The sequence below is a fragment of the Channa argus genome, chromosome 4, assembly GCF_033026475.1.
Source record: "Channa argus isolate prfri chromosome 4, Channa argus male v1.0, whole genome shotgun sequence".
Classification (NCBI taxonomy): Eukaryota; Metazoa; Chordata; class Actinopteri; order Anabantiformes; family Channidae; genus Channa; species Channa argus.
Genome location: NC_090200.1, coordinates 18,384,085 through 18,407,814, shown reverse-complemented (window position 1 = coordinate 18,407,814; position 23,730 = coordinate 18,384,085). Strand labels below are relative to the sequence as shown.

The following is a 23,730-nucleotide window of genomic DNA, read 5'->3' as shown; positions in this document are numbered from 1 at the left end:
GTGCAAGCAACGCTGGACACCCTTAGAAACATGCTGCAAGGATGAAACTCAATGTTTTTGTTCATTTTAAAGTTTAGTTTACTTCTAAACATCAAATGGACCTGCAAAAGTGTTAAATGATTTGAATGCATAATTTGTTCTACAAGAAGATAAACTAATGAAGTTTTCCCTCTTTAAGTTAAATTATGTTAGCAAAGTTACATAAATGACTATTTCTTGATTCAAAGTCATTACTGAACAGTAATGATGAACCGTGCTGCCATTACTACTTGAAACTAATTGTGCCCATCAATTAAACAGACGCTATCAAAATGTCTGTAGTGTGTCTCTCTGTATTCAGCATTGTGTTTTCTATTTTTACAGTATTGTGCCATGAACTAATACCGTTATATAACCCCATATGTTGCTCTGGCGCCTCTGCTCATCTGTAACATGTTCATGGGTCCAGCAGGCACACCCACTACAGCATACCGATGCGCCTTTGATCTTTCTCCCTACCTAGGCCTACTCAAAAGGGGAACCTTTTCTCGAGGTCTGATGTGGAATAGAATGCCACTGATCTAATTCACAGCATCTTTTCAAACAATATGTCACCCCACGTATCAGCTATGAGACTTGTATTGGCCTTACAGGTAGAACTGATAAGCGTCCACTGCAAGCATTTGTGTGCTAAATGACTACGTATCATCTCCATCTGCAGGGCGGGAGTTCTAAGGAATGCCGCTGGCTTCCAGAGCAAGACAGCCTTTCACATTTTGACTCCCAGTAATTCACTCCAAAGAAAAATGCCTTAAGAATATCGTTACCTTTTGCAAATTGCAAAGAATATGGGACTTTTATCATCCAAAGTTAAATTTCTAGAGAATCTGAAGAATATTGAAAAGCATTTAAAATTAAAAAGCCTGGGCTCATTTAAAAAGTGCTGAGGCTGAGTGGAACTGTCCTGTAGTCTGAGGAGCTGAAATTTGAATTGTTTTTGGAATCATGGACGCTTAACAGAAGAGGGACAATCCGATTTCATATCAGCGCACACTTCATTTTTCAAAATTTAGACAAAAGACTTCTAAACTAACATATATTTTGACATCATTTAGATTTTTATTTGTAATTGTACTTTAGTTCTTCTAGGGCACTGAACATTTCTTTCAAACTTTATGCACTCGGTCTCAATACAGAGAGTCTGTGGACTTTACGTCTGGTCTGTGACTGGTGCACCTACAGAGAGGACAGTCAGAGACATGTCCCAGTGAGCCACCTCACATGATGCTCCCACCACTATGTTTCACTATTGGGTGGTGTTAGCAAGATGATGGGTAGGGCCTGGTGTTCAGCAAAGGTGGCTTCCAAGCAGGTTCTGGACACATCTCAATTAAAACAAACTCGATGCATCTGACTACAATGTGGAAAAGACCTGATTATGCTTATAAATGAGAGATTTGGATTTTTGGATGTATAAATATTGCGTGGTTATAGGTTAATGTAGATTGTAGATTGATGATCACGTTTAAAAACATAATCTACAATGCTGAAATATTAAAAACATTTAAGGGGCCTAAATACTTTCTGAAGTCACTGTTTTATCTGTACTGATGCATGTTTACATAAAGTACTTGCCAAGTAGCATAAGAAGAAGTACAGTAGATGTTGTTTACACAGCCAGTTCACATGACATTGACATGACAATATGGCATGTGAGTGCATATTTGCACAGATCTGTGTAAAGATCTGTGTACAGATCTATGTGATCCATGGGCTAAAGTACAGTAAAATATTGTCCTTTTCTCTGTTATGCTCTTGTTGTGAGTCTCAGTGAGAGGAGGTTGGCTTAACTCTCTTGTTTTGGATAATTGTACACTGCCGAGGTCTGTGGTCCCCTTTTCTGTCTCCCTGTGGCCTAGGCTGCAAGAGCCATATTTAGGTTGCACGTCCTCCTCATCCTATCTGTCTCATCCCCATCCTGTGTATCACACCCCCGAAATGCAGCCTGAAGTGCCTGAAAAAACTGACTTATCAGTAGTGTTCAAACTCTTTGTTTTGGACCCTTTTTGGGATATAAATTTGTGGTATGTGGTAGTCAAATCTAGGGTGGGCAGAGGGAAGCTTCCTTGAACTATTCACCGCATTTCTTCACACTACCCTTCTCCTCCTTAAATTCACCTACAATAAACTTTTTCTTGCTGTCAGAGTTTTTCACTCCTCCATCTGTGGAAATTCCCCCAGTTTTCCATTTACTGTATAAGACTGAGTTAACTTTTTAACCAAGTCAGCTCCACATATATGTAAAGATCTAGATGTTGAGGATACACCACAGAGATTCTCTGCATCCTCTGTGCATTCATGTCAATCCATCCTGACTGGAAAGACGCTTTTGATCAGTCTGTCAACAATACCTTAAAGTTGCTTCAACACTTTGATAAATCACAACCACAATCAGAAAAATGGGTGTGGCTGTTCTGACACGGTGGTCAATTTTTTTCTGTATCCATTATGAATATATTAAGTGCGGGTGTATTACTAGAGATCCCTGAGAAACGGATCTTTCTCTTCTTTTGATGTTAGCAGGTAAATTACTGAAGAACAAAGCTGTAGCTTTAGGCAGAGTGACTGAAAACGGAAGACCTGCTCATACTCATCATTCTGTTCTCTTGACACTGTGCTTTTTTCAGGTCATTCATTACTCATAAAGATGAATATCAAAGTCTCTGTTTGTGAACTGTCAGTCAAGTGAAGTAATGGCTAAACTACAGGCACAATGCTTAAAATCTATAAATCTACAACTGGTCTACATAGCTTTTTGCACTGACGTTACAGTACTGTAATCATGCATACATTGCCTGCATCAACTCGTATGCCTGTTTCCTCGGGCGTATGATAGTAGGGGCAGGTGTTGCTGCAAAACAAAGGCTCATCGGAAATCTCTTGGTTTCTCTCTCTCTCTTTTTTTTTTGGCTCTTTTCTTGATCTCCCCTACTTCTCCTTCTTTTTGCCTTTCATTTAGTCACCCAGTGAAGAATTTATAATCTCTGGGCTTGGAATCCAGTTCTTACTGTATCTGCTGAATTCACCGATGTCATCAACAGACAGTATATGTTATATAGTAAGTAGGGTACACCTATGTTTTAGGTGGAGAAAAGTGTCAGGTGTGTTGTGTGATAAAAGACTATCAGCGAGAATGAATGGTGAAACCAGCGATGTTGCTTAGAGACAGTAGCACTGACGAAAAGACAAGAGGCAGGCTGGAGGTAGCAGAGGTGTACGGAGGAGAGACTGTGAATATATCAGTAGAAGGATGCTGAGGTTGGAGCTGCCAGGCAGAAGGTCTAGAGGAAGACCAAAGAGGAGATTTATGGATGTGATGAGGGAGGACATGAAGTTAGTTGGTGTGAGAGAAGAGGATGCAGAGGACAGGGTTAGATGGAGTACATGATTCGCTGTGGCGATGCCTGAAAGGGAACAGCCGAAAGGAAAAGAAGAAGGGTACAGAAGGACAGAAGCACTCTGTTGTGCTGAGTTTTTGTTTTACTATAATCTGACAGTTGTGTACCTGGATGACACATGATTAGGTCAGATTCAGACTTTCATCTATAGAAACAGCTCCCTGAATTTATATTATTATTTGATTAGACTGGGAAGTTTAAGTATTTAGACCGAATGCTACCTGACAATCACATACTGTAGGTGCACTTCATGCCATTTGACATAGAACATCTGGATATCATGTGGATTTTGGGGCCATTGTCATTTAGGAGAAAAGAGAGTAGCGATCAAATATGAATCAAATGGGAGCGTAGTAAGACAAGCCAAAAAAAAAGTTTTTTCTAAACTTCTAAAATCACTGACAGGTCAGAAGCCAGACTGATTCATTTTCCAGTGATTTACTTCATTGCCTTTACAGGAATGTATTCCTGACCTTTGCCATTGTACAGCAAACCTTACTCGTGATGACTAAATTATTCTTCTTATTGAAAATGTTTCCAAACCACAGCTGACTGAATATAAACCCACAATTTTCCTTGTTTTCCAATCACCACCATCCATTATGCTTTTCGTCATGCCCCGTGTAGATGCTCGTAAGCTTTGTACTTTACTGGAATTGTGTGTGCGTGTGTGTGTATGTGCATCATTTATCAGTGTACTCATTCCAGCAATATTTCCCCTCACATTAAATGCTCTGGGATTACATCCAACAGTATAAAAAATGATGCAAATGTGATTAGAGGTCATCCAACATTTAAGCCTGTCGAGACGGTCACTACGTGATCACGGCCCTTGCAATTTCAGGGTGGGACTTGGCCAGGAGACATTGGCCATCCCACTACATTTGCTTGCAGTCTTGAGCAACTCTAGCAGAGGGTCTCACTGAATGGTAATATCAGTCTGTCAGTCAGTCTGCAGCTTTGGTCCAGACAGAAATATCTTACAAGCTATTTGATGGATTGCCATGAAATTTATTAATGTGTTTGCTGATGTATCCCAATAACTGGAGTGATTCCCTCACCTTTTCTCTAGTGCAACCATGAGGTTTTGATTAATGGTGAATTGTTTAACTTTCACATCGACTGCCACAACATTATTTTGATGATCTCCAGTTTATCTACTGAGTACCAACAGAGTTACAATTGCCAAGAAGCCAGAAGCATACATGACTCCAAATTTTGCTTAATAAATGCTGGACTTGTAAATAAGCAGCTGTGTATATAAGTTCATTTAATAAGTTCACAACTTAAAAAATGATTATACGTCAATCTTGTATTCAGCAGATTCACAGTAGATAGTTACAGACCTCATATCTTGAAGTGTGATCCCTGCATGTAAAACGTTTTAAAACGTTTTATAGAAAACCATGTAAATCAAGTTACTTCTAGTATTAATTTAAATATTCATATGGATGCCCATTTTGCAAGCAAATGCAAGTATTGTAATATCACATAACATGCGGATATTTGAGTCAATGACCTAAATATGTGAACAGTTGTTGGGTATTAGCACATCAGATTCCATGACCAAGTTGAAGCCTTCTTCTTGCTCAGTGAGGATGAGGGAGATGGGAATGTTTTAAACTAGAGAAAAGGGAAATGGGAAGACTCTGGGGGAGTGAGGGATGACCACTGGACAGACAGAGAAAGCTGTGCCAGATTCTCAAAGAACTACACAATGACTCATAGGTCAAGGCTCCTCTGCCTGTAAACAGGATTTTTCTCATAATTTGAGCACTGAATCACATACACACTGCTCTTGTTTTCTGTTAGTGTCCTCATCACTTTGATTCAAGAAAAACTAATCTCTCAGGGAGTAGGCCAAGAGATGGGCAGAGAATCCGAAATGAATCAAGAGCCAGTGAATCAGTTCTCATTAGAGTAAAGAGAGGAGTACATATGAGCACAAGGATGCAGCTGATGTTCATTGTTGTGATTGTGTGTGTGTGTGTGTGTGCATGTGCGTGTGAGATAATGCTGGGCCAAGCTGATGATTGGGATCGTCATGATAACTATTGACTGTAATCTGGTCTTTCATTGTGAAACTGTCATCTCCCACAGAGCTGGATAGTGTTGAGAAAGTTGTTCCAACTTGGGGTTATGGGTAGGGTGTCAGCATTGCTTTGGTTTGTCTTAGTTATCCGGTTACTCAACAATCAATGAGCTGGGCTTAACTAACTGGCCTCCTCCTTTTGACCTGGTCACTTTTCTCTCTACCAGTGTAAATTAAGATGCATGTAGTGATAAAGATGTAGCATATATTCTCACAAACCTATGACAGGCACTTGCTGGCTTTTTTGATTATGTCTGAGGGGTTAACCTTGAACGAATAATTTAAACTGTTACCACATTTAAATTGTTTATTTTTGCACTCCTTACCTTTTTTTCAACAAAGTTTTGAGCCCTGACCAGATTTCAAGTAGGTTTTCAACTCTTAACGGACAGACTCACAGCACAATAAGCATAGTGCATTCTTCCCATCTGGAAAGACAGTGCCAAGGCTATTAAAATGTTAAAGTGAAAGATGTGAGATGTGTGTGTTGCTGGCTTGAAGGCCCTACACATACATGCCGCAGTCAGGCATCCATGAACTAACCTGTACATTTCTCAGAATCATCTATTAAATACCTTCAGTAGACCATAGATTTATAGTCTCAGTTTAACTGCTTATAAAACCAGACTACAGTTGAAACAATATGGACAGCAAACTCCAAAAGGATTTCTTCTTTTGCATTAAAGTAAGCTCCTTAATTCTAACCTTAACCCTCAGTCTTAAGGCTTAATTCTCAAACAATCCTTTGAAGTTGTGAGGACTATACATAAGGGAGACTGTCCTCCTGTTAAATACAACTGTATTCATGGTTTGTACCAGAAACCAAAAACAACCAGAAGATACATATTTCCGGTTGGCAACATCTCATGGCAGAATTTGTAAGGAGGACAAATGGGTCAACAATGTGCAGGACTTTCCCAAAACAAACCAGAGTTTGAGTCCCGTGTGAAATTACTGCTTTTGCTGTCGCACATGTCAAGTGATGTTGAAGAACCAGTGAATCTTGAGACAAACTGCAACTTTATTTTTAACCGTAACCAAATTTATTTAGTGCCTAATGCTAACATTGATGTCTAATGCCTAAACCCAACCAAACCGCTATGTTTGAACAGTTGTAATCCAGCATTTTTGACTGTTTTGGGAGAAAACTGTGTTACACCAGACACTGTTTTGGTGCCAATGTAAAGATGGCAGCAGCTATTTTGGTCCCTGGTGCCAAAAGGGTGACGTTTTAACAGACATCTGCTTTCCTAGTTGTCTGTGCATATTCAAGAAATGGTCCTTTTAGTTGTGGGAGAAGGTAGGAACAAATAACCTATATGGGCAAAAAGATTGGCGGACTTGTTGGTAAAATGTCCTCAGAATAAGGGTATTAAGCTAAACTGGGCCCACACCACCATAAAAAGACACACACAAACACACACACTTTAATAATAGCAGGTGTGTCTCCCTCATCACACAGCTGCACACCAGCGCATAAGCATGAGGTACAGGGATTCCAATAGATCCTGTTAACAAAGACAAAGAGAGAGAGGGTTCAGACATAGCATGGATAAAGGGAAGGATATTTCCGTCAGTGGAAGAAGCAGAAAGCAAAAAATTTGAAAAGAGAAAGTTGTTGGTTTACTGATTGGCAGAACCATAAGAAGACAAAATGGTCTTAGGAAAACTTTAAAAGTAGCTGGTAAAAGGGAAAAGAAAAGAAAACAACCTGGTTAAAAGAAATTGGTGGAAACAGTGCAGTGGTGAAAAGTTTGGAATTTTAGAGGAGCAAAGTGTTCTAATCTTTTCTTCCCTGAGGGCGTTTTTAAAAGTATTTCTCATCAGTCTGGGCAGGACTCATTTGTCCCTTTATCCCTCCCTCCCTCCTCCTTTTTTCCTCTGCCTTGGGTTACGGCAGTAGAGCGTAACTAGAGCCACACAATGACTACAGGTTGAGGAGTGAGTGAAAGAAAGAGAGACGGAGATCAAGGAGAGGAGAGACTAACATACACCTCACACATTGAAGTTTGGAATCACTGCGCAGCCCACAAAGGTGAGGTGAGGGTAGACTATTTAACTAGTTTATGAGTGTTTTTCTGCACCAGAGTGTGCATGTGACGATAGGTGTTCATGTGGATTGAATTTATTTGCACACATGACTGCAGGTGAGAGTACCAAAAGCATTGGTGAAATTGTGGCTGTTTGAAGTGAGTCTGTTTAAGCTGAGTTTTTTTTTAATCCACCTCAGTGAAGGCTGCTATTCATGTTTTGATGTGTACACTATCCTTATGTCAGTGATCAGACTTTGAAGCGTGTGTGACAGATTTGCCTTTGCAAGATCACAGTTTGGTGTGTGTATGAATCATTCTGTGAAGCGGAGCAGATCACAATGTGTAAGTCACTGCATGTGGGTGCAGAAACACTTTATGCATCTGCACGTGTGTTTGTTTCCCTTTGATTTTGCTTCAGTTTAGGTTTCTGAGAGACTTGTGAACAACAAGGAATCTGGCCACAATATGGACTGCCTGCACAGTTTGCTGTCACATTTAAAATTGTTTGCTTTTTTCATCTGACATTTGATGTTATACTTATGACAAGAAGCAGAAATCCGCTGTAGTAGAGTGATGTAAGCATCTTTCTGCAAGCATGTGATCACTGTAATACAATATGTTTTCTAATTTCAAGAAGCTGTAGTGGCGGTATTGTTTTGCCAATACCTGTTAGCTACATGTTAGCTTTGGAAATTTCCCTACTGTGCAACGAATAAAGGCTTATCTTATCTTATCTTATAACACTGTTTATACTTTGCTGCTACATGCTACAAAAAATTAAAATGATCAGGGCAAAAGTTTGCATCCCCCATGAAATTATTTACATTTAATATGTAAAATCAGGCATCTGAGCTTTCAGAAGACCAAAAATTAAATTGGTACACTTTTATAAAGTTGGACAGGTATAAATATATAGGAAGACAATTAAGAGAAAAATTTTATATATATATATATATATATATATATATATATATATATATATATTTTTTATTTTATTTATTTTTTTTTTTCAAAGCTTAAAGGGGATAACAGTACCCCTAGAAAACTTGCTCAAAGACTATGTAAGAATCCAGAACAAGGTCTAAGGACCTAAAAAAGTGCTGCAAAGTGACATCTATACAGTTACTTGTAGTGTGCACCAGTCTGGATTGTTTGGGAGAAGAGCAGGCAGGAAGACGTTGCTTACTTCTAAACATAAGGCAGGAGTGAGTTTTGGAACTAGATTATTAGTTCTGATGAATCAAAAGTTGGATTGTTTGACCATAGTTCACATAGGTACTGTACAGTATGTGTGGTGAGAAAAAAAACACTTGGGAAAAGGAACAGCATTCCCACAATCAAACATGTTAATGCCTCGCTGATGTTTTGGGCGTCTATGTCTGCGTCAGTCAATGGAGTGCTGCATAGAGTTGAAGGACAAATTGATGCAATATCAGAAGATTTTACCATCAGTCAAAAAGATCAAAATAAAGAGGCAGTGGATCCTTCAGCAAGACAACGATCCAAAGCACAAAGCAAGTCAGCTAAGGAATGGTGTAAAGAATACGGTCATTGTTTTACCATGGCCTTTCCGGTCTTGTGACTTAAATATAATTGAAAACTCTTCAATAGACTGTACATGAGAGGACAAGCAGCATTCTGGTAGACTTGGAACAATTATGCAATGAAGAATAGACTAAAATTTACCTTGAAACAATAGAAAACTGCTCAAAGGTTATTAAAAAAGCTAGAGGAGGACATGTAAGGGAGGACATACAAGTATTAAAGAACATTCCTGAAATGGGGACATATTTGGCAAAATGGGGACTTTGGCTTTAATGTAATTTTTAATATTTTATTCACTTCTTTACAATTTTTGTTACTCTTGAAGTGGAACATTTGTCTCTGCATTAACTATGGGAATTTTAAAAAAATAATTATTTTTTTCTTATTTTGCAATTTCAAAGGTTTGCACTGAATTGTATGTTTTTTCTCTTCTACATATTGATTTATCTTTGCGTTGTGGTTATCCTTATGTGCTTTTAGTCTGCTGATGACAGCTCAGAGCTAATAGCTTCCAGGGTGTGGCTGAAAGAGCCTAAGGGTGGGGCTCAGGTAGATAGAGAGGTCACTGTGAAATGCTTGAAATTCCTCAGCAGCGCTGATTCTGCAGTGAATGCTCCCTGCCCCCAACCTATGTGCCCCCACCCAACCTCTGTTTCTTGGCCTCCCGCCAGGCACTCCGCTTCCCCTCCCCTCTCTCCCCACACCCACTTTATCCTCTCTGCTCTAGTGGAACCTGCTCAGTCATGCCAGTCTGCCTCCTTTTGCCAGCCTAACTACCACACTCATTTAAAAGGTGGAAAATCATCCCCAATGCTGCCAGGTGTGGCATTCCCCCTGTGAGTGTAATGCTGTATTTTGCCAGGTGTGCCACTGGTATGTCTGATTGAAGGCGACGGCAATATTACAGTATGTAAGTGGGACCCACCCCCCAAGAAGCTCTGTATTCTGCTGCAAAAACTCCAAGTTAGGATTAAACAATACAAACTGAGTGTGTCTGTGTATTCTGCATACTTTCTGTCAGTGTTGGAGATAATTAGCTTAGATTGCTATGTTCCACTCCCAAGGGGAAATGCGAACTATAGGTGTGTTTGCATGACAGATTAAGCAGCACCAGGAAGGCTATAAACTTTTTTTTTAATCTATTGAAGTCACAAAGACATAAATAAAGTTCTCTGTGATCACGCGTGCAACTATTTATCTTTTAGACTGCGCAATACAGATTCTGACATCTGTTTTACTTTTAGAGTGCCAAACTGCTCTCAAGCATGAATGCAAAAAGGCCATAACCTTTTATTCCCCATGCTGGGACAACTCACTGTCATTATTAGTGAGTCAGGGCAAGTTGCCCCTCCATTGGATATAAAAGGCCATAACCTTTCACATCCTATGCATGGACAACTCACACTGACTCACTGTCATTTTTAGTGAGTCAGGGCATATGGCCCCTCCATTGGATATAAAAGACCATAACCTTTCACATCCTATACATGGACCACTCACACTGATTCACTAACTATGATAGTGGGAGGAAATTTCAGAAGTCACAGAACAAAACAAATTGCCAAATGTGTCCATCAATCAGCGACCAGAATCATGTACTCATTATCAAGAGACTCACCCAGTATTCCTTTAAAACCTTTATGGGAGAACTGATTGATTTATGAGTTTGGAAGCAGCAGTGAGGTCAAGTATCCAGGTGTACAATGTTGCGAGCTGAAGGTGCCAGACGCAGATTCCACTGAGAACAATAGAACAGTCAAGGGATGTTTGACATAAAGGTAGCGTGAACTGGAAACATTGGCAGAGAGAAGCACAAAGCTAAAGGTGTCATTGATAGCCAAAAGAATAAAACCACAGGCAGTTTGGTGAAAGGAGTGTGATAGATGGAAAGGAAAGGATGTGTCAGAAGAGGAAGACAACTAAGAAATGATATTGCGCTGTGTCCAGCTAAATGACAGCAGTTTTGGCCTGGTACACAGAGCTTTTCAGTGGCCCGGTAAATCCTGGTGGAGTAAAAAACCATATCAGCACTGCACATTTTTCACCTCACATTACCTCATGTTTCCCCTTCCTGGTCCTCTCTCTCTATCCTATAGTCCCTTCTCCATGCGTTATTGCCTCTGTAAATCTGGTTTGGCAATGGTATGTTTTTCATTAGTCAAATATAACCTCTGAAGCTGAATGCTTCTTTTCTGTTTTTGCCTCTTCTTTTTCTTTTTCTTTTTTTTTACTTTCCTTTGTCCATGTCCATTTTTTTCACTATGAATTTCATTGAAAATGTGAGCTGAATCATTATGGTGTTCCTTATATAAAGCACATTATGACAACTTCTTGTCAAACTCCTTATTTCAATTAGGATCCTTCATTTGATCAAACGCATTTTTCAATGCATGTGACTACAGGACAACTCAACATGTCTTCTGGGATTCAAACTCTATCGGTGACAAGACGCAGTGACTGAAAAATTTCAAGAAGATGTTGCTCAACAATCCTGTAGGATTTTTGTAAGTGCTGTCAAGGTACAGCAATCGGGCCATATCCATGGGATCACTCAGATGCCAAGGCCTTGGGAATGAACCAAGAAATGAATCATCAAATTATGGTCTTGCAAGGACTTGCTGTTCAGAAAAAAAGTAGCAATATCTGAAGCATGCCAGATACCATGTTACTGGTCCTGGAGACACTTGCCTGTTTCAATATGAAATATTAAATACACCAGAATACATTACTGGAAATACAAGCATCCAAGCAGAGAAAAATTACATTACTTAATTTTTGACTGCTAATAGCTCAAAGGTAATACCCTGTCTGCAAAGCCGGATAAATGCATTGGCTTCCAATAACAGCTAGACTGTTTGGTGGTGTTGGGTTTTATATGATAAACAGCTGTAGGCAATTTAGCCTACTGGATGTTAAGCTTGGGTTGCTGGGCGGTAGGTTGTGTGTTTGCTGTGGCATCTTACGCTCTGGCTCAGATGCTGGAAGGCACTCAAACATTGAATGTTTGTTCCTGTTTTCTTCACTGATGGACATTAGTGCATCAGGCTCTGGTCGACCAAATAAAGTGCCAATCCAGTAAATTGCAGGAAATAAGAAACAAATGGAATCAGAGCCCACAGAAGTAGTTGGAGTACAGCCAACTCTGGCTAAACACCACAAAGTCTCACATACCAAGCTCAGCATTTCCTCCTAGATAAGTGTTTCCTCTGCTCAGCTTCAAAAAACTGAAGACATTTGAGCAGGTTCTTGGTGCCTAAATTCCCCCAACAAGCATTTATGTCATAAGTTAATACCCTCACTTTTTTTATTAATCCCAACCTCAGCTTTTATCAGATGACAATTCATTGAGGATGTTTTCCGCCTTTGTTTTAGAGTAGACCAATGGACTCCCATTCTGTCTCTATATGTTCTGGCTACTGCACACAGGGAGGAATGGGCCAACACTGAAAAAAATGTTTTTTTGCTCTGGAAGATAAAATGCCACTCTAATCTTAGGATTGGTTTTATGTGTTATGACTATGTCCATGTGAGTTTGAAGTATAAATAACATTTGTATGTTTATCTTTTCACAAGTTCATATTGTGACTGATGATACTGCATATGGTTTTCTGTGGTGCAGGTAGAGCGGTCGTCCACACATCCCACAGTTGTTGGTTCGATCCAAATCTCCTCCTGTCCCATGCCAAAGTGTCTTTGAACAAAACACTGAACCCCAACTTAGTTGCTCCCGGTGAGCATTGGCCAGCTGCATAGCAGCTTCCCTATCAGTGTGTATGTGTGTTATTATGAGTGTGAATGGGTGAATAAGAAGCAGTGTAAAGTGCTTTTCTACCTATTGGCACTCAAAGTGCTTTACATTGCTTCTTATTCATATATAAGTGCAGACCATTTACTATTTACATACATACACTGGTGCAGATGAATTAAGTGTGCGAGTGTCGAAGTACTCTAAGTAAATGTTATGAAAACATTTTAGAGGATGCATTTAGTGTATGCCACCTGTAGTCCATTTCGACACTTTAGGAGAAACTTGGAAGAGAACAAGGGATGTGGAGATGCTCTTTTGAAACTTTTATGACAGTTCTTTTTTAAAGGGACAAACCTTTAGCCAGTCTGACTCAAATTAATTATTTTGTTTTTTTGATGGTTAACGGTTACAGTGTTCATTGTAACTACAGATGCAATCTAACTGAAATCATAATGCTCCCAGCAGGGAAGATGGGCAAGGATGCCAAGAGTGGATAAGGATACAGTTTCCATACACCCAGAGGAAAGACACACACACTAAGGGCAGACAAACATTCATATACTGTGCTCATTCACAGACACACACAGGCACATAGCACAATTCTATCTCCACAATGTGTGTCGACCACAAGACTGGACTAATTCTCCCTCTGTGTCTCTCATTGTTTTACATGTACTTTGTTGACCCCCGCTGTGGGAAGATTGACTCCTCACACAAATTTACAACCATTTAACAATGGCAGGTAGATCATTGTTTTTTTGTCGCTGTTTTTGTTTTTCTAATATATGTTTGAACGGCTGGTTAGACCAGATGGGTAATTTGAGGCTAATCTTGTGTCTTTAAAGTGTCTTTAAACATTAAACCATAAACCTGCCCAGTATGTCTATGTGGAGAGCAAAAAGGTTAAGTTTCTATTACAAAGAAAATGGGAAATACTTGTTTGTGGTCAAGAAGAGAGGGCAGGTTTCCCAGCAGTGAAATCACATTGGGAGTATGTTTTTTAAGCTGAGACACTGCATGAAGGAGGATAGGAATAACAACAGTTTTTGCCTTTTGCGATCACCATAGCATTTTTTTTAATCTTTTGAGTTTACTAAGATAATAATTGACTAATTATTATCTTAACTAATTAACTAATTAATAATAATCTAAGAATGAACAGAGAGCAGTGGGACACTTCAAATGAGCATGCACTCACTGGTATGTACAATTGGGCATCTAATATGACTATATGAAGTTTCCTTCCATGTGTACAAATGTGGTTCCATGTCTGCACCTTTGTGTCTGTGTATTTGTGTGTGTATGCATGTGTTAGTCACAAAGCTAAAACTTTGTGTGGTTGCAACTCTGTGGGCTCATGGACCAGATAAACTAAAACTTCAAATACACGCACAGACAAACACAACTTTGAACACATCGAGGTGACTCCCCATGGCAGAATTCCCAGTGTGTCACAAAACCACACAGCTGTACAGTACATTCCCAGACTCTGAGAGTGGGATTAGATTAGTAAAGTGCAAAACTTGCATCTGTAGGCGTTTGCTATGCGTTCATCTGATTACATCTGTGTGTTTATTTGTGTCTCCACATAAATACTGTGTGTGAGACTCATGACAAGGTGTGCAGGAAGGAACACTCAGAATTGGCTGCAGTTTTATTAGATTATGTGAGTGTTTTCAAGTGAACTCCCCTGCGTCAGCATTTTATGGTTGCGTTAATAGCCCTGTGTACCACATGCCCATTTTAGTCGGTGTATAGTATGATCTCTTTACGTTGAAAGACATCGATTGGCAGCTTTTTGTGGCTCATTGCTAGCTCACTGCCCACGGAATTGACTGTTTTAAGCTTGTTTGTTAAGGTTTAAGTTAAATGTAACAATTGACACTATGGGTAGTTTGATTCATGTCTGTTCTATTGTACATTGTGTGCCAGAGTTTTGGGCTTTGGCATCTGATGTGAAGACTAAATCAGAGTCAGAAGGCTCAATTTTTTTGTTCTTAAGGACCATCTTGCCCTCATGTGAGGAAAACAGATGGAAAGTGTTTTTCTTTGTCACTGCTCGGTATCAATTTTGGCGATGAAGTGCATGTCAGGCACAGTCAACACTAGCTGTTTTGAGGCTGTAAATTTATAAATTACACCACAGTTGCTTCCAGTGGCATTGTGATTACTGGCATTTTGTGTTTGTAAATGATGGGGATTCTAATGAAAGCATCACTCCCTATACCTCCAGGCAAAGACTTTTAGAAAGAGGAATATACATTTTTTAACAAGTGCCTGCAGCATATAGCATTTACAGATGCAAAATGAAGAAGTCTATGAATATTCAGAAATGATTTGAAAAGTTTTTGACACAGATTGTACTGTATCTCTGTTGTGAACACCACAACCTTCATCTGTGTGTCTGTGTTTGAAGTATGAGTATGGAGATTGTAACGGTTTTGTGCATCTGTTGTTTCAGCTTAGATAGCCTTGAGTTTCTGTTAAGGTGTTGAAAGGCAAGCGTGCATGGGGGTGAAAGTGGGCACGTTGTGAATGTCTGCTGTTGAAAACCCAATTAGCAGCATGTGATTACTAACTACCGATAACTACAACTGACCATGAGAATTCTGAGCTCAAGTTTGAAGGATTGAAATGACAGTGTATGATGCCATATGGAACAGAGGAAAAGAACAGCACATAGGGACAGGGTGGGGAGTATTGAGTAAGCAGTGATGTGCTGAGGGAGAAAAGAGGAGCAAGATGCCACCATCTGTTAGCCACATGCACACCCCACAGCAGTCACATAAATCTCAGCCGTGCTCAGTAATGCAAGACTGCATTCCACTAGGCTAAACATGCACTGGCTAGCTACCTCCACACAAATGTGCAGCTCATGCATCATACAGACTCAGACTATATGTTACGCATGTACTGTATACTGATGCAAAGGGAGTTTTAGGGTGAAAAACAGTGGTTAGATTGATGGACCGATGGGATGTGTGAGAATTCTATGGGAAACCATTACTCCAGTGGGGAATTGTGATATTGAGGGGTTGCTGTAAGCTTAATTAACAATTGGCTAGCATGTTTGAGAATTAAGTAAGACTTGATAGAACAGTTATGCAATCCTGTTAAATGTGCTACTGTCACAGTAGATCTTTGAATTATAGCTTCTAACTACTGGATAGAAATTTGTAGGAAAAATACTGCTGCTAGGCAATGGGTGATGTAAAAATAGTTTGTCTGTTCTTCTGGTGTGGTCCCTTGGCCTCTACACTAGAAACTCTGGATGTGCAAATACACATGGCACATACACACACAGACACACAGTTACAGGTCACCAGGGTTAAAGTCTTTTAAAATATTTTTTAGATAAACTATGTGCACTAAATATATTATCAGAAACTATGGAAGAAACGCAAAACAAAGAACGTAAGAAACATTGAGTCATTACGTTCCTCTTGTCATTACATTATTTGTCTTCTCTTTACTGTTTAACATAAAAAAAATCTTGTTATCTCTTCGGCCCATCCATAAAATTTGCCAGACATTCCCTTTTCATGTCTCTGATGACACTTCATAATACAAATGACAACGTTGTGGTCATGTCTTTCAAGAGCAGAAGATTGTGAACTATTTAGTCTGCAAAATATCTTTCATTTGTGGGGCATTTCTACATATCTAGCATCTACAGAATGTAAAAAAAAAAATGGCTATAAAAAAATCATTTTTTCCATCTTTCGGATAGAGATGCATATTTTTGGCTTTTTTGGTCTTATTGAGATCGATTGAAATCACTAGTGGTGAAGAAATAGTATAATAACATTGGGGCCACAGATGAGTCACCACTAATTTCATGTTCCTTTTCAAACCCACTCTTCAATTGTACCGTTCAATCACTGCGGGTGAACAGGGCTTAGCCAATAAGAAAGCCCAGTCGTGACATCATCGTCATGTAGTGTGGCAGATGGATGGGGGGAAAGGTTCCAGAAAAAACATCAGAAACGCAGAAGCAGGAGTTAAACTCTTGCTTCATTATTCACCCAGCAATGATCAGCAGAATTGGTTAGAGGGTGACATCCAGCCAGAGGTCCCGCTTACGAGGCAGAAACACAGTGACACTCATTGGCTACTTTAAGGCTGGGAAACCCAAAAAATAAAATAGATAAATAATAATAATAATAATCACAGCCCTGAAGAATGCCATTGCTGCACATCGTTCCTTCATCAGCAAGTTGGTTCTATGAGGCTATAAGATCCCTAACCAAAGTGGCTGCTTGCCTTATCTATATGAAATAAATAAAGGTATGTCCTTCAGGATGGTAGACTTTAGAAAACACAGCATAGAGATTATGGATCTGAGGTGTTGTTTCACTAACTATTGGGAGAAAGCTGATTAATCTGCAATTTTCCAAGTACTGTACATTAACAAAATGGCCAGCTGATGAAAACCTTGGCATGCAAGGTTGCTTTTCATCCAGCTGGCGTTGCTCCAACAACAAAGCCAGCCAGCTGTCTAGATGCCAATTAATCCACGGTTTCAGCTTCTTTCTGTTAAATCTTATCTGGTTTGCGTTATCACAACACATATCAGGAATACTGTTTCTTGATGCTTCTCTCTGAATGCCAAAGAGATTTATAGTGCTGTGTATCATCAGGATGGGCTGATTATGCAGCCAGTCACATGCTCGGTGAGCAGCTGCAGGACAGGGACAGCTGTGATTTCCTGAATCCTAAATACAGATACCTTTGCCAAGCCAGAGTAATCACAGCTGGAGCAATCTCATTCCCGTATGATATGATACAGCTTACATTAATTTCTTGAGAAACTCCAACACATTTCAGGGATATTACATTGAAAATGTTTGAAAAGGAAAAGTACTTGAGGTTGTATTGAGCATCTTTGAACATGTAGTGCACAGCTGGTGCAAATCGTCTTCCAAGTAGTAACAGAGCACCACTGAGGGGTTTATTTAACTTATTCAGCATCACCGGATGACATAAAAATGATGAGTTGGTGACCGTAAATCTATCCACTTGGTACAGATTATAAAACTAACCATGGAGGGAGTAAAGGTAAAAGCTCAAGGCATTCATACATTTCCCTTTACCATATGAAATAAGCAGTTCCTAAAAAAAATTGCATCTTTGGCTGCAATAGTAGAAACTCAAAAGAATGATAAAAGAACAAACAGTGTCACACTGCTACTGGCTATCCAGTGTGTCTGCCTCACAAAGCATAAAAGTTGTTCAGCTTCCCTCACTGACTTTCTTATTCTCTCTTCTTATTCTTTCTTTCATCTTCAGCCAGACGTTTTTGGACATGGATGTAAAAAAAAAAAAAAAAAAAAAAAAAATGCAGGAAGGGAATGAGAAGAAGAAAGGACAGTTCTAAAAGAATATGGCTCATATTAATCTGAAAATATTGCTTTAGCTCATCTGAACAAAATTACTAGTCTGAACTCGCTGTCCTTAGAGAGCAGGCAGAGCGCCACCGGCAGCCCAGATGGGCCAGGAGTGGTCAGCAGATCTGTCACCGTGACCACGGTGAGCACATGAACCCCTGTCTGCAGAGTTCTGTAGCTCTCTTTTTATACAGTTGATCAAAAGTGTTTCTTTGTTGTTCTTGGGCTCTGATTTTATTCTTAGGGGCAGTCTCTTTGGAGAAGATCCCAAATCTCTTGATAGTAACTGTCTCTTTCTTTGTCCCATTTTCTGCTACCTTGGTGGTTTTGTGCATGGGTATTGTTAAGAGACTAAAAAACCCTCTAAACAAAGATTTGAAGATTAATACTATCGTTATTTTTTTAGTTCATGGCAGCCTTTGAATAATTCTATGGCCAGGAGTGGGACCACAAGAGTGGCCAAAATCTGATTGGCCATCCCAGATGTCACCCCCTCCAAGAGTGACAAGGTGGTGGTTCACCACTGTAGAACACTGTAGATAGAACCAGGCAGATTATCCCAGCAAAGAATGGATTGTTTCCTCTCTCTAAATGTTTATTATTATTTATTGATGACTATTTAGAGCTAAAAATGGGAGATAAGTTACATATTTGTCATTTCTGACACTGAACAAACACTTAATAGATACACTATTACCCCACTATTATAGAGTTTCTTATTTTCAAAAAGGTTTTTATATTTTTTAAAACGTTTTCTAAAGGTGCCACCCTATATTGAGCCTGCGCCCCAGACTGGCCACCTCAATAGTACAATTCTAGCTCAGCCCCTGTTTATAGGCAAAGTCAAACAAGGCTTCAGCCGTGTTGCTGTTAGAGATCCAAGTGCTTTGCTGGAGGCCATGAAATCTATAGTTAGACAAGTGGAGCTGGCTTTTGGTGTGGCTAAAGCTTGCCAAGGCTTGTGGTTTCCACTGGTTAGGAGCAGAGACAGGCACAAGTGACTGCAGCCTCTCTCAGTGCTGATATGAGGAATTTAAAGGTGATAGTACTTTATTCTGAGCCATCTGCTTTGTCTCACCCATAACTGAAAACACAAGAAAAACAAAAGCAACAAAATCTTCATTGTATTTAATGATCTGATCCTTTATTTCTCTGTAGACCTACAGTATTTTATTCTCTGACAGCACTGTTCTCTTTCACAGCCAAGCTGCACGGTGTAGCATTTTTTTGGCAAAGAGAGTTAAACTTTGAGTGTGTAATGTGAAAGATTATCTGGACACAGCAGCAAGTGACACTAAGGTTGGCAAACTGTTTGCTTTCACTAAACCCCTTCTGCTCTTGGCCATTGCTGACTATTGCATTTACAGGTAAAAATGAACAATATCAAAGGTTGTTTCACCACTGTATACCTGCACGTCACTGATTATGTAGCTCTAGCCAATCTAGTTGAGTGACACATCTTCACTCTAGCAAATTCAATTTTCAAAGGTCGTGTTGCCCCAGTGTTTCTTTCATCACTAGATTATAATCTAGAAATAAGATTATAACCATAAATTGTTGAATAAAGACCTCCAGTATAAGCACCTCTGTGACTTCCCTACATAATATTAATGGCCAGTGGGACTCAGTCAAGTAATATTAATTATTATGATTGCTAATGGCTACACCTGTCAAGAATGAGGGCCACTGTTTTTATTGGAATAGTTTTAAGTGCAGAAAGGAGCTCAAGCAGTTCACTCACATCAAATTAAAGGCTTTGTTGCATCGCTCTACTGTGTAGCAGTGCATGCCCCCTGATATGCTGAGAAACTTGTATCAGCCAATCAGAAAGGAGTAGCCAGTGAAGCAGGAGATTATTTTATCAAATGCACCTGACATCATTCTCTCAAAGAAACCAGTGCCTGAGTGCGTTAGTTGCAACAACTACACACATGCTGTTCATACCACACTGTACGTCTGTACCAACCAGTTACATAAAGGAAATAACATAACAACCTAAGCTGAGCGGTGGAATTAGGATCTTTAAAGAAGTGAATCAGTCAGGAAAAGTGAGTAAGACACAAAATCTAAGTGCAGAAGCAATAGTAAAGACAAAACAAACTAACAAAAAAATATTGGTCCTGTTGAAGATTTATTTGCCCTGATGAGCATCTGATTCTCTTACTGAATATTTGCCAATACAAATTCTGATCAGGTATCAATATTTCTATGTACATACCTCTACATACCTTTTCTCAGCTCTCTAGCTCTGCCTTATGCCCTACACTAAAGCATGAATCACAGCTTTCCTTTGAGGGTTTTTCATGCCTACTGTATACCATGTTGCTATTTCCCCACTCTTCCTATGTCTCTGGAGACCAGAGTGTCACTGGTGATCTATTGTTGAATAAAGGCTTGGACAGCTTTAATAAACTACTGACGTTCAAATGCAGTTATTGCAAACAACGGTGGAACTTAAAAGTCACACAAAACATTTGAGAACTTGACAGTTTCATAAAGTATAATACAGTATCAGATACTAAGGCAATTTGTATTTCCCATGATTGATGTCATCATATATTATCAAAAAACTAATATATAAACAATATTCTACTTTTAGTTCATATTATGATGCACCTTTTGTTAGGTTGTACAAGCTGTACTGTAGCTCCCCAAACTTTGACACTGAAGCTCTGACAGGTGAGCACTGATACAGCATAAAATAAATGGGTGCATTGGAAACCACTTTGGGTGTTGATATATAAAATGTATTGTCTTTGGTTTAACTTGCTTGTTGATTGCTCTTTACAGTGTCCTTAAGTGTTTTGAAAGGTGCTTGTATTATGAATGTCTGGTGATAGCCATATGAATAAATTCCAATGCACACCTGCAACATCTTGTCACATGCTTCTGTCCCTCTTTCATAAGAGAAACAAGTTCTGGTCAGAGTCTGGGTTTGTACTGTACATTCACTACCTTTTCATATGGTTGATATTTGACTTCAGGAAACACATCCCCGTGGGAGAGGGAAATGTGCCTGTTAGAGGGCCACTCGTGGGCGGTGGAGTGGTTTTATGCACAGACTGGCATTATCTGCATCTCCTGCTTCACTCAAAGGACAGGGCCACTAAATATACCCTGTGAGGCCTTCCCAGGCTCCTCTGGGCTGAGGAGCTGTGGCCACTGCTTGGGCCGAAGGCCAATGACATGGCTGCCGACCTCCCCGGAAAGTATTTTTAAGGTCAATTACAGGGTACACTGCCTTTAGATGGCTGACTGGTGCTGAGGAGGCCTCATATTAAAGGTTTATGTGGAGAAGGACCAGAGAAGTCTGCCTTAGCTCACCCCAGCTCCCATTGTTACCACACAGCCACTGAGACAGTGCACTGAAGGATTCATGGGGTGATGCAGCATTGGTTTGTGTGTGTGTGTGTGTGTGTGTGTGTGTGTGTGTGTGCGTGCGTGCTTGCGTGTGTGTGTGAGTGCGTGTGTGTGCAAACTGAGATGGAGACTATAATAAAGACTTAAAATAAATAGTGAATTAATAATGGGTCATTATTAGGTTGATGAAATATTTAATAAGCTTTGATAAAGTGTGTAAATGTTTGTAATTGGCGTGAAATACTTTGCATTTACTTAAAAGAAAACTTCTGAATTATGCCTGTTTAAGGTTATGTTGAGGCCATTACTTAAGAAGCTTTATCTATCAGCAACAGTTCAATAACTTTCACATAAAATTTTGCAGAAACACATGCTGCATTTGTCTCAGATGAGTCACAATGAATTTGTAGGAGTCCGTGACCTCTATGTTCTTTTTTGCATTAAAGGCTTCCTGATTAGCGTTGCATAAAGCTTTCAGTGCTAATAAATAAAGGATATGCCATGGAAACATTTTCCCAAATCTTCCTAAAACTGTAGTCATTAGCCCATTTGTTTATTCCAAATTCAGTCCTCATTCCATGCAAAAAACATCCTAATGTTTAGTTATGGCTACATTAGTTTAAGTTAATTAACTCAAATTGATATTTTCCAGTGCTTACAATGTAAACTCTTTCTTTGTGTAAACAATGGAAAACATAAATACAAATTTGAAAAAAAAGAAGCATAATTTATGATGATATCCACATGATTAGAATCACGCAAATGCACAGAGTGTGATAATAGATTTGATAGAACTTGACACCAGTTGAAGTAATCTGTGCACAGATGCACGATCTTAGTAAGAAGTAACTTTTAACTTTTTGTATGAGCAAGTATTGTTATAGGACAGACAAATATCTGAAAGTTTCCTTTCATAAAATAGTATTGATCACTGGGTTTATTTCACTGACTGTTCCTACAAATTCATTTACCGGGACCACCAGAGAAAACTTGAAATATATTCATCGATACAGACACAAACAGATAAAAAACACAGACTAACAGTTTTGAGTTTTGTTGCTCGTTAAAGGACTTATCTTATTTTTCTGCACCCTTTCCTACATAGACCACACACGCAGACCCAGTTGACCAACACTCAATATAAATGCACATCCAGCGAGAGGATTTTGGATGATTCATTCCAACACGACTTCGGCCGGCCACAAATACAGGCCTGTCAAAATGTGTTCTACCCCACAGAGAGGGGAGTGGTGGAAGGCACAGTACAGTAGACACCATTCACCTCTCTGTTTGGAGGGGCCAGAGGAAAGGTTGGAGTTGGTGGCTTTGGTCTCCATGAAGAGTGATGTATTGATGGGACAAAAGTGAGGGGAAGGATTGAAAGGCCTGTTTGTGCAGATGAGGGCCAGGCATCTCTGTGTTTGCTTTTCTGTGGCTCTGCTACAGTTCAACGGCAGCTCTATCCAGCACGCTTTTCTATTTCGTCCCAGACACTTTAATCGAACAAAATAAAGACAACGGAAGATAGGACCCAAAAGGAAACATTGATATGTGTTTTAGTATTTAACTTTATCACTTTATCACTATGTTCCAGACATAAATGACATTTTGAGTCAGTTACCCTTCAATTAGCTACAGTTTAGCCTGAGACACCAGTCTACGGAGGCTCAGCATAGTGATTATCTTGTTTTCACTCTGTGAACATGATTAGCAAATGGGTTGGGTTTTCCAAAGAATGAAAATGTTATTTATTTATTGTGTGCTAAATAGAGAATTTTTTCTATGGAAGCATAGCAAACTTAATCGAAATATGGATGATCATTCTGGTATGTTTTGGTAGATGTAAAGAGGCACAATGTGGTGAGTGGTGACCTGGCATGAACTACATCCAACTGTCTTTCGAGACTGGTTTCACCTGCCATTAAAAACATCCAAACTTTAATTAATTTTTAAACTACTGTATACAGATACAGATTAAGATGTACTAGTTTTAAATAATGTTAGATTTTTTTTAACACAAGAAAATCCACAACATTGCCCCCCCCCATTTCTTCTTCTTTTCATCCAGAACGTCTTTCTTCAGCTCTTCACTCAACCATACACAAAAAGACCCACACACACGCACACA

At 39.4% G+C, this 23,730-nt stretch overlaps 1 protein-coding gene across 2 annotated transcripts in view; it reads left to right on the top strand.

Moving 5' to 3' along the window:
- The window catches only part of LOC137126347 (zinc finger protein 469), a 177,412-nt gene that overhangs the window by 108,481 nt on the left and 45,201 nt on the right, over positions 1-23,730 (top strand). The window contains exon 1 of one of the 2 annotated variants that reach the window (XM_067503018.1): positions 7,082-7,564. The exons of the other annotated variant lie outside the window; for it this stretch is intronic. The gene's annotated coding sequence lies outside the window, so the exon portion shown is untranslated. Of the gene's footprint in view, positions 1-7,081; positions 7,565-23,730 lie in introns of those variants that run through there. 2 annotated transcript variants of the gene reach the window in all.